General features: G+C 49.3%; 2 protein-coding genes across 3 annotated transcripts in view; one reads left to right on the top strand and one right to left on the bottom strand.

The window, feature by feature from the left end:
- LOC119372473 (protein shifted) overlaps positions 1 to 12,062 on the bottom strand; it is a 709,384-nt gene that overhangs the window by 51,046 nt on the left and 646,276 nt on the right. The gene's annotated exons all lie outside the window — the stretch shown is intronic.
- Positions 1 to 12,062, top strand: part of LOC119372474 (complex I intermediate-associated protein 30, mitochondrial) — a 159,476-nt gene that overhangs the window by 18,033 nt on the left and 129,381 nt on the right. The gene's annotated exons all lie outside the window — the stretch shown is intronic.

Raw genomic sequence — 12,062 nt, forward strand, 5'->3', positions numbered from 1 at the left:
CCATGGCGGATGACGCTCGACCGAAGACAGCCTTTGTCACGCCCGACGGCTTGTACGAGTTCAACGTCATGCCGTCTGGTCTGTGTAATGCGCCCGCGACCTTCGAGCGCATGATGGACACCGTTCTGCGCAACTTGAAATGGCACACGTGCTTGTGTTACCTGGACGACGTCGTGGTTTTCGCTCCGGACTTCTCCACGCATCTCCAACGTCTGCGGCATGTTTTGACGCGTTTGCGCCACGCCGGCCTCCAACTGAATCTGAAGAAGTGCCGATTTGCAGCACGGCAGCTGACAATCCTCGGGTACGTCGTGTCCAAGGACGGAATCCTTCCCGATCCGTCCAAGCTTCGGGCCGTGGCCGAATTTCCCAAACCTACGTCCGTAAAAGAACTGCGCAGTATCGTAGGATTGTGTTCGTACTTTCGACGCTTCATACGAAACTTTGCCACCATCATATCGCCGCTGACGAAGCTCCTTGGAAGTAACGGACCCCTAAATTCGTGGTCGTCCGAGTGTGACGACGCGTTCACAAAGCTTCGTCGTTTGTTGACGTCTCCTCCCATACTACGCCACTACGATCCTACGGCCCCAACGGAGGTACACACGGACGCCAGCGGTGTAGGCCTCGGCGCTGTCCTTGCGCAGCGCAAACCAGGGTTCCCCGAATATGTTGTGGCATACGCAAGCCGTACGCTTACCAGAGCCGAGACCAATTACTCAGTCACGGAAAAAGAGTGCCTGGCGATCATATGGGCCCTTACAAAGTTTCGACCTTATTTGTATGGTCGCCCATTTGATGTCGTCACCGACCATCATGCACTACGCTGGCTGTCGTCATTGAAGGATCCCTCAGGCCGTCTCGCGCGCTGGGCACTTCGCCTGCAGGACTACGACATCCGCGTGCTGTACCGCAACGGACGCCAGCATGCTGACGCCGACGCCCTCTCGCGCTCCCCCTTGCCTGACGACGATGCCCCCTGCTCAGTACCTCACATGGTTGTTGCTTCAATCAACGTTCACACCATCGCTACCGAACAGCGCAAGGATAAATGGATCACGTCGCTGATCGACATGCTGACTGATCCGTCGGCAACACCATCCACTCGCGCGTTGCGTCGTCAAGCCCACCATTTCGCCGTTCGTGACGACCTCCTGCACCGACGCAATTACAACGCCGACGGCCGCCAGTGGCTACTAGTGATACCCCGCAGTCTGCGTTCTGAAATATGCGAAGCCTTCCACTCTGACCCGCAATGCGCGCACTCTGGGGTATCCAAAACTTACCATCGCATTCGACAACGATACTTCTGGCGTGGGATGTACCGCTACGTGCAGAAGTTCGTTCGCTCCTGCCTCGATTGCCAACGCCGAAAACCTGCAACGCACGTGTCGCCAGCAGGTCTACAACCATTACCTTGCCCTAACCGTCCGTTTGGGCGCGTGGGCATCGATTTGTATGGACCACTTCCTCTGACTTCGGCTGGTAACCGCTGGGCCATCGTCGCTGTTGACCATCTAACGCGATACGCCGAAACCGCCGCCCTCCCAGCGGCTACAGCGCGCGATGTTGCCTCCTTCCTACTACACAGATTCATACTGCGTCACGGTCCACCCCAAGAGCTTCTCAGCGATCGAGGCCGTGTCTTCTTATCAGAAGTCGTGGAAGCCATTCTGAAAGAGTGCCATGCTGTCCACCGCAAAACTACTGCTTACTACCCGCAGACGAATGGCCTAACCGAACGCTTTAACCGCACGCTCGGCGACATGCTGTCAATGTACGTCGCCGCCGATCACACCAATTGGGATGCCATTCTGCCCTTCGTCACCTACGCCTATAATACCGCCCCTCAGAGCACTACTGGTTTTTCACCCTTCTTACTGTACGGAAGGCACCCGTCGCACACCATCGACACGATACTTCCATACAAGCCGGATCCATCTGAGTGTGCACCTATTTCTGACACAGCCAGGCTTGCTGAAGAGTGTCGCGAGCTTGCGAAGACATTTACGACGCACGAACAAGAGCTGCAGAAGAGCATTCGCGATGGCACCACCACTTCTGAGCCTACGTTCCCCCCTGGAGCGCTCGTATGGCTCTCGGTCCCTACCACTGCAAGTGGCCTCTCTTCAAAACTGCTGCCGAAATACGAAGGCCCATACAGGGTCGTCGAGCGCACATCCCCGGTCAACTACTTGATCGAACCCATCGAACCAGCTTCGGACATGCGCCGTCGAGGGCGCGACCTAGTCAACGTGGAGCGCCTCAAGGCCTACTATGACCCACTCATAGTGACGAGCTGTTAGGTCGCCGGACGGCTCCCTTTTCGTACCCGGGGTAATTGTGGCGAAGCAATTGGCACTGTTTAACGGTTGCGTTCTCCAGCGGCTCCTAGTGGGTCGTCCTCTTAAAAACGCCGCTCGCTCTCGGTGCCCGTGCTCTTGCCTTGACTGTCGCCATAGCGAATCGTCGCCGAGTCCCGTCCAATAAACCGCTTAACAATATATATATATATATATATATACGCGGCCGACGGAGTGAGGCAGGTTTGCGCCCCACTCGCGAGCAAGTTGATACGCTACTGCAGGGTTCCTTAGCCTTCTTTTTCTTCTCAGCGGATGTACTTCCATAACATCGGGAGCTTCGCCACTAACGCAGGCACCTGCTGTCTGCTGATTTAATACTTAGAAATATAGTATTATTGCCGGCAAGGAAAAAGAATGCTACCACAATCAGAGATGTTGTCTGGCGACAAACAAACACAATTAGGGGCAAAACTTGCTACACAAGTATTGTACCAGGAAAATGCCCTTTTTGTAGCGAACACGATATCATGCGTCACACTACTTGAGGTTCTTTCTAAAAAGACAGGGCGTGCAAACAAGGACACAAGAAAGAAGTCAGGACACCACAAACGCCGACTAACAACAAGAGACGCACAACGGCTGAAAAGAATGAAGGCACGAAAACTTATCTGCGCATGCCCATGCAACAGGCGAACCTATCAATCCGGCGCGCGTGGCGGTCTACGTGGAAGATAACTGTTAAGGCATTTCATTTCATCTTTATGCAAGTTAATCGACGGTTGGCTCACGCATGCGCTACCACTATTCTCGATATGCCATGCTTCAATCATCAGGCGCGTTTCTTCATTTCTATGACGGTACAACACTGCGCATTCATCGAATTTTGGCGTGCACTTACAATCTCGACAATGTAAAGATACATTAGAAGGTGAGCCTCCTGTTAGCGATATCTTATGTTCCAACAATCTCTGGTTAATGCATCGGCCCGTTTGTCCTACGTAGAAGCGACCGCAGCTGAAAGGAACCTTATACACCACACTCGTACGGCAATCAGTGAATTTGTTGGTGTGTTTTACGAAACAAATATCGGTCCGCTTCTTGTCTTTTACTCGCTCATTCTTCCTCTGCACAGCGGCACAAATCTTACCTAGCCTATTGGCAGCCGTGAAAACAACATTAACGCCGTATCTACTCCCTACTTTCTTTAGCCTGTGAGACACGCAATGAATGTACGGTATACCTACGACACGTTTCTTCCTATCGCTTTCTGCAACCATGCTCGGACTTAACACAATAGACTTCTTTAAACGTTCAGCAACCGTGGCCACTGCATCACGAGGATACCCTACATCTAAAAGACGCGTAACCTGTGCGTTAAAGCTATCACTCATTTTGTGCTCACACGACTTGGTGAGGGCTGATTTAAGGCAAGACATGGCGATATCGCTTTTTACAGCCTTCGAGTGCTTCGACGAAAAATTTAACAGCGGTTTCGAAGATCTAGGAGAATACTGCCAGCACACGTGGTTCTTCTGGAACGTTAAGGAAATGTCTAGAAATTGTATTCCATTATTCTGAGGCACCTCTTTAGTAAAGCTCAGCCCACCTCCATTAATTTCAAATTTTTCGCTCACGGAAGTTACCACCTTTTTAAAGTCCTCACCACTACAAAAGATCAAGTAATCGTCCACATAACGAAAAACCTTAATCACCGAATTACCCAAGGCGCCTTCCAAAAGATTGTCAATCTTGCTAAGGTATAAATCACTAAGAACCGGAGCAACCTTAGAACCAATACATATCCATGATTTCTGCACATAAACACCTTCCTTCCAACCTACAAGCGTCGACTTTAAATACATGGAAAGGATTTCTAGAAATGCCCCGGTAGAAACACCACATTTATCGGTGAAAACCGTCTGGTGCGCTTGTTCGTTAATACATTCATTAACACAATTTAACAAGTCCTTATGCGGCAAAGAATAATATAGGTCTTCAATATCCATACTAAAAGCTTTACAACAGCCGGGGTTCTCCTCTGAGAGGAACTGAACTAGCGCCTGAGAATTACGCATACGAAAAGGGTCTGAAAAACTCAAAGAGGTTAAGCAGTTCTGCAAATAACTAGATACAGCGACTTGCCAGGTGCCTTGCTCTGAAACTATTGCTCGAAATGGGATCTCGTTCTTATGTGTTTTGGCTCAAAAAAACAATTCTAAAGTAAGTGATTTAGCCTTCTTGACATTACAAGCTATTCTCTCAAGATTATGTGTTAACAAAAGGTCGACAGCACGTTGCCTGACTACCGATGGCTTAAGTTTTACCGTCCTAAAATTCTTTTCTATGGCTGTCTATGGCTGTTAATGGCTGTTACCAGGCATTCCTGGTAAAATCTCACTTGACCGCGGAATCATGGCGTCAAGTGAGATTTTACCAGGAATGCCTCAAGGTCCGTTGCTCGACTTCGCGTGACGATCGCCGCCAGAAGCAGATGTACGCCGACTGGATGAGGGTAGCTAACCAGCATGCGGAATTCATATGAAGGGTAAAACTTCGAGAACTTCAACCATGTAAGAGGAAGATTATTTCTACTGTTTCACCGCAAAATAACTTGCTAGTCCTTGGAGGAACTGCCTTAGATGATAGTCACTGCCAAACCCTAGCCTTAGGTCCTAAATACTGTTTTAAGCCGAACCTGAAACCAATAGACGTTTTAAGTTTGCCGCGTACAATCACTAGACTCGTTCCTGAAGAAGAGCGTTCCCACTGCATTTCAGACTGCGTTGCTAGCATCAAGGGTTCTAATATGCATCTCAAGTGTTCTGATCCTATCCGGCCTTTGGTTAATTACTGTGTCGAGAAGAAACTCAGGCCAGTAATTTCAGATAAGGAAGGGTATTTTGTAATTATGCCGGACAGTTTGTTCTCAGAAAAAGCATTAACAGCCATAGAAAAGAATTTTAGGACGGTAAAACTTTAGCCATCGGTAGTCAGGCAACGTGCTGTCGACCTTTTGTTAAGACATAATCTTAAGAGAATAGCTTGTAATGTCAAGAAGGCTAAATCACTTGGTTTAGAATTGTTTTTTTCAGCCAAAACACATAAGAACGAGATCCCATTTCGAGCAATAGTTTCAGAGCAAGGCACCTGGCAAGTCGCTGTATCTAGTTATTTGCAAAACTGCTTAACCTCTTTGAGTTTTTCAGACCCTTTTCGTATGCGTAATTCTCAGGCGCTAGTTCAGTTCCTCTCAGAGGAGAACCCCGGCTGTTGTAAAGCTTTTAGTATGGATATTGAAGACCTATATTATTCTTTGCCGCATGAGGACTTGTTAAATTGTGTTAATGAATGTATTAACGAACAAGCGCACCAGACGGTTTTCACCGATAAATGTGGTGTTTCTACCGGGCCATTTCTAGAAATCTTTTCCATGTATTTAAAGTCGACGGTTGTAGGTTGGAAGGAAGGCGTTTATGTGCAGAAATCAGGGATATGTATTGGTTCTAAGGTTGCTCCGGTTCTTAGTGATTTATACCTTAGCAAGATTGACAATCTTTTGGAAGGCGCCTTAGGTAATTCGGTTATTAAGGTTTTTCGTTATGTGGACGAGTACTCGATCTTTTGTAGTGGTGAGGACTTTAAAAAGGTGGTAACTTCCGTGAGCGAAAAATTTGAAATTAATGGAGGTGGGCTGAGCTTTACTAAAGAGGTGCCTCAGAATAATAGAATACAATTTCTAGACATTTCCTTAAACTTCCAGAAGAACCACGTGTGCTGGCAGTATTCTCCTAGATCTTCGAAACCGCTGTTAAATTTTTCGTCGAAGCACTCGAAGGTTGTAAAAAACGGTATTGCCATGTCTTGCCTTAAATCAGCCCTCACCAAGTCGTGTGAGCACAAAATGAGTGATAGCTTTAACGCACAGGTTGCGCGTCTTTTAGATGTAGGGTATCCTCGTGATGCAGTGGCCACGGTTGCTGAACGTTTAAAGAAGTCTATTGTGTTAAGTCCGAGCATGGTTGCAGAAAGCGATAGGAAGAAACGTGTCGTAGGTATACCGTACATTCATTGCGTGTCTCACAGGCTAAAGAAAGTAGGGAGTAGATACGGCGTTAATTTGTTTTCACGGCTGCCAATAGGCTAGGTAAGATTTGTGCCGCTGTGCAGAGGAAGAATGAGCGAGTAAAAGACAAGAAGCGGACCGATATTTGTTTCGTAAAACACACCAACAAATTCACTGATTGCCGTACGAGTGTGGTGTATAAGGTTCCTTTCATGCAAAAATGTTCCAAAAGCCGGGAGAGTTCATGATTAAAACAGATACTCCGACTTAACACAACAAAATATAACAAAAACTACACAGACGTTTCGCCACCTATGCGGGTGGCATCTTCAGTATGAACTGGCACCGAATGAGCGAAGGTAACCCAGTCTATTTCTAGTCTCGTATGTCTCTGTACACATCCGGTAGGGGGCCACGGTTGCTGTTGCACGCCGACCTGTCACGGCGGACGAACCACGACTCGAGAAGCTTTCTCTTGCCCCACCTTTGTTCCCGAGCCAGCGTCGTCGCATTACTGAAGTCGAAGGCATGCCCCGTCGTCCAGCAGTGTTCGACGAGTTCGCTCTTGGAATGCGTGGCATGGGTGGCTTTGGCGACGTCCCCTTTGTGCTCTTTGAACCTCGTTGACCGCTTCCTGCCTGTTTCGCCGATGTACGTGGCGTCGCAGTCCCCGCACGGTACCTTGTAGACAACCCCGCTTTGATCGTTCGCAGGGGTGCGGTCTTTAGGCTTGGTGAACACGTTTCCCAAGGTACAATGAGGTCTGAAAACGGTTTTAATGCCCAGCGGACGAAGTGCTCTCCGAACAGAGTCTGACACGCCCTGAACGTAAGGAATGGAAACAATGGATGTTGTGTTTTCTCGTGCCGCACTTCTTGTTCCCCCTCGCATACGTCTCATGGTGTCGTTGATAAACGTCCTCGGATAATGCCTTTGCTCCAAAGCACCGACCACATTTTCCATCTCATGTCGCCGCAAGTGCTGATCAGAACACACAGTATCGCAACGGGACAAGAACGTCCTCACGACGGACCGTTTGTGCTCGGCCGGGTGATGTGAGTGGAAGGACAAAAAGCCTCCGGTATCGCATTGTTTCCGGTACACTGTTGTTTCCACCCCGCCATTACAAGCCCTGCGGACAAGTATATCCAAAAATGGCAAGGCATTATCCTTCTCTACTTCATAGGTAAACTTAATGGCAGGATGTACGCCGTTCAGTGCCTCATGGAAAGCAACCAGATTTGCCTTCTTCAGGATGACGAAAGTGTCATCAACGTATCTACGGTATAGTTTCAACTGAAAAGGTAGAACCTCCAGCGCCCGTGTTTCCACGTGCTCCATCACTAAGTTGGCCATGGTGACGGAGACTGGACTTCCCATAGGGCAACCTTCAATTTGGTGGTAAACTGTGTTGTTGAAACTGAAGTACGTTTGTTTCAGGCAAAACCGCAACAAAATTACGATGTCCTCCACCGACATCGACGTACGACTTTGCAAATTCCTGTCCTCTTTCAAACGGGCCTCCGCAACCTCAATTGCCAGGACAACAGGAACATTTGTGAATAAAGAAACAACATCAAACGACACCATCACATCAGCATCATCAAGCTGCTGTGTACGCACGACAGTCGCAAATTCCCGAGAGTTTTTGACTGACCGGCCATTGTTCTCGGTTAACGGTCTCAGCAACCCAACCAGAAACTTTGACAAGTTATAAGTTGGTGACCCAACGAAGGACACGATAGGGCGAAGAGGACAGCCCTCCTTGTGAACCTTGGGCAGCCCATAAATCGTTGGCGTGGCCCCATCCGAAGAAAACAGTCGGCGGTACAACGCTTGATCAATGCTTCCCTTGTTGCGCAGTACCCGTAACTGTTCCACCAGTTGTCGTTCCGATTTTGCTGTCGGGTCACGGGTCAGCTTCACAAAATGCGAGGAATCGCTCAAGATGTTGCACATTTTCTCCTCATAGTCCCTTCGGTCTAGCAAAACCGTGCCTTTTCCTTTATCAGCCGAAAGGATGACGATAGAATTGTCAGACTTGAGATCCTTGAGCGCATCGCGTTCCTCAGCGGTAAGGTTCGTACGAGGGCTTTTGGCACCTGCCAGGACACTGACGATTCGGCTACGAGCCAAGTTCACCCCCGTTGTGTCCTGAATGTGCCGCAACTTTTCCTCAACCTCCGCGATAATATCCCGTTTCGGCACTCTTTGTGGGGCTATCGCGAAGCTCAGGCCTTTCGACAGCAGACTGATGTGGTTGTCTGACAGTTGCCTCGAAGAAAGGTTATGTACCGCTCTTAAACCGTCACGTTCCGGCTGACGATGATGTAATAATCGAGCAAGTTTGTGGCGATGGACCTCGATGCATTTGTTCCTTTCTAAATCCTCAGCTTGCTTGCGCGCCCTGATAATGTCATGGAAATCATTGGGACGGAGCTTTGATCGGAGACAGGTTTCCGCCGCATACACGCGACGTCTTACTTGGTGTACTTGTTGCTTGTTGTCCTGGATTCTGGCTTTCAGGCAGTTGCGGCTGAAGTCCCGTGCAAGCTTGCGGCCGTACGGAGTGTCCACGAGGGTCTTGCAGTACAGGCTTCTGGGTACCACGTTGTTGTTCAGGCACTCGTAGTTGAAACGCAGATGACATTCTAGCCGTACAATCTTTGTAGACTGGTTGATGTACTCCCTCACTGTGCCAAGAAGAATACTTCCGTACAGAACTCTTATGAATGCAAAAATGTTCCAAAAGCCGGGAGAGTTCATGATTAAAACAGATACTCCGACTTAACACAACAAAATATAGCAAAAACTACACAGACGTTTCGCCACCTATGCGGGTGGCATCTTCAGTATGAACTGGCACCGAATGAGCGAAGGTAACCCAGTCTATTTCTAGTCTCGTATGTCTCTGTACACATCCGGTAGGGGGCCACGGTTGCTGTTGCACGCCGACCTGTCACGGCGGATGAACCACGACTCGAGAAGCTTTCTCTTGCCCCACCTTTGTTCCCGAGCCAGCGTCGTCGCATTACTGAAGTCGCATTACTGAAGCCACCCATGCGTGGCATGGGTGGCTTTGGCGACGTCCCCTTTGTGCTCTTTGAACCTCGTTGACCGCTTCCTGCCTGTTTCGCCGATGTACGTGGCGTCGCAGTCCCCGCACGGTACCTTGTAGACAACCCCGCTTTGATCGTTCGCAGGGGTGCGGTCTTTAGGCTTGGTGAACACGTTTCCCAAGGTACAATGAGGTCTGAAAACGGTTTTAATGCCCAGCGGACGAAGTGCTCTCCGAACAGAGTCTAGTACACCAAGTAAGACGTCGCGTGTATGCGGCGGAAACCTGTCTCCAATCAAAGCTCCGTCCCAATGATTTCCATGACATTATCAGGGCGCGCAAGCAAGCTGAGGATTTAGAAAGGAACAAATGCATCGAGGTCCATCGCCACAAACTTGCTCGATTATTACATCATCGTCAGCCGGAACGTGACGGTTTAAGAGCGGTACATAACCTTTTTTCGAGGCAACTGTCAGACAACCACATCAGTCTGCTGTCGAAAGGCCTGAGCTTCGCGATAGCCCCACAAAGAGTGCCGAAACGGGATATTATCGCGGAGGTTGAGGAAAAGTTGCGGCACATTCAGGACACAACGGGGGTGAACTTGGCTCGTAGCCGAATCGTCAGTGTCCTGGCAGGTGCCAAAAGCCCTCGTACGAACCTTACCGCTGAGGAACGCGATGCGCTCAAGGATCTCAAGTCTGACAATTCTATCGTCATCCTTTCGGCTGATAAAGGAAAAGGCACGGTTTTGCTAGACCGAAGGGACTATGAGGAGAAAATGTGCAACATCTTGAGCGATTCCTCGCATTTTGTGAAGCTGACCCGTGACCCGACAGCAAAATCGGAACGACAACTGGTGGAACAGTTACGGGTACTGCGCAACAAGGGAAGCATTGATCAAGCGTTGTACCGCCGACTGTTTTCTTCGGATGGGGCCACGCCAACGATTTATGGGCTGCCCAAGGTTCACAAGGAGGGCTGTCCTCTTCGCCCTATCGTGTCCTTCGTTGGGTCACCAACTTATAACTTGTCAAAGTTTCTGGTTGGGTTGCTGAGACCGTTAACCGAGAACAATGGCCGGTCAGTCAAAAACTCTCGGGAATTTGCGACTGTCGTGCGTACACAGCAGCTTGATGATGATGATGTGATGGTGTCGTTTGATGTTGTTTCTTTATTCACAAATGTTCCTGTTGTCCTGGCAATTGAGGTTGCGGAGGCCCGTTTGAAAGAGGACAGGAATTTGCAAAGTCGTACGTCGATGTCGGTGGAGGACATCGTAATTTTGTTGCGGTTTTGCCTGAAACAAACGTACTTCAGTTTCAACAACACAGTTTACCACCAAATTGAAGGTTGCCCTATGGGAAGTCCAGTCTCCGTCACCATGGCCAACTTAGTGATGGAGCACGTGGAAACACGGGCGCTGGAGGTTCTACCTTTTCAGTTGAAACTATACCGTAGGTACGTTGATGACACTTTCGTCATCCTGAAGAAGGCAAATCTGGTTGCTTTCCATGAGGCACTGAACGGCGTACATCCTGTCATTAAGTTTACCTATGAAGTAGAGAAGGATAATGCCTTGCCATTTTTGGATATACTTGTCCGCAGGGCTTGTAATGGCGGGGTGGAAACAACAGTGTACCGGAAACAATGCGATACCGGAGGCTTTTTGTCCTTCCACTCACATCACCCGGCCGAGCACAAACGGTCCGTCGTGAGGACGTTCTTGTCCCGTTGCGATACTGTGTGTTCTGATCAGCACTTGCGGCGACATGAGATGGAAAATGTGGTCGGTGCTTTGGAGCAAAGGCATTATCCGAGGACGTTTATCAACGACACCATGAGACGTATGCGAGGAGGAACAAGAAGTGCGGCACGAGAAAACACAACATCCATTGTTTCCATTCCTTACGTTCAGGGCGTGTCAGACTCTGTTCGGAGAGCACTTCGTCCGCTGGGCATTAAAACCGTTTTCAGACCTCATTGTACCTTGGGAAACGTGTTCACCAAGCCTAAAGACAGCACCCCTGCGAACGATCAAAGCGGGGTTGTCTACAAGGTACCGTGCGGGGACTGCGACGCCACGTACATCGGCGAAACAGGCAGGAAGCGGTCAACGAGGTTCAAAGAGCACAAAGGGGACGTCGCCAAAGCCACCCATGCCACGCATTCCAAGAGCGAACTCGTCGAACACTGCTGGACGACGGGGCATGCCTTCGACTTCAGTAATGCGACGACGCTGGCTCGGGAACAAAGGTGGGGCAAGAGAAAGCTTCTCGAGTCGTGGTTCGTCCGCCGTGACAGGTCGGCGTGCAACAGCAACCGTGGCCCCCTACCGGATGTGTACAGAGACATACGAGACTAGAAATAGACTGGGTTACCTTCGCTCATTCGGTGCCAGTTCATACTGAAGATGCCACCCGCATAGGTGGCGAAACGTCTGTGTAGTTTTTGTTATATTTTGTTGTGTTAAGTCGGAGTATCTGTTTTAATCAAGGTTCCTTTCAGCTGCGGTCGCTTCTACGTAGGACAAACGGGCCGATGCATTAACCAGAGATTGTTGGAACATAAGAGATCGCTAACAGGAGGCTCGCCTTCTTATCTATCTTTACATTGTCGAGATTGTAAGTGCACG

This window comes from Rhipicephalus sanguineus, chromosome 10 (genome assembly GCF_013339695.2).
Source record: "Rhipicephalus sanguineus isolate Rsan-2018 chromosome 10, BIME_Rsan_1.4, whole genome shotgun sequence".
In the NCBI taxonomy this organism is placed as follows: domain Eukaryota; kingdom Metazoa; phylum Arthropoda; class Arachnida; order Ixodida; family Ixodidae; genus Rhipicephalus; species Rhipicephalus sanguineus.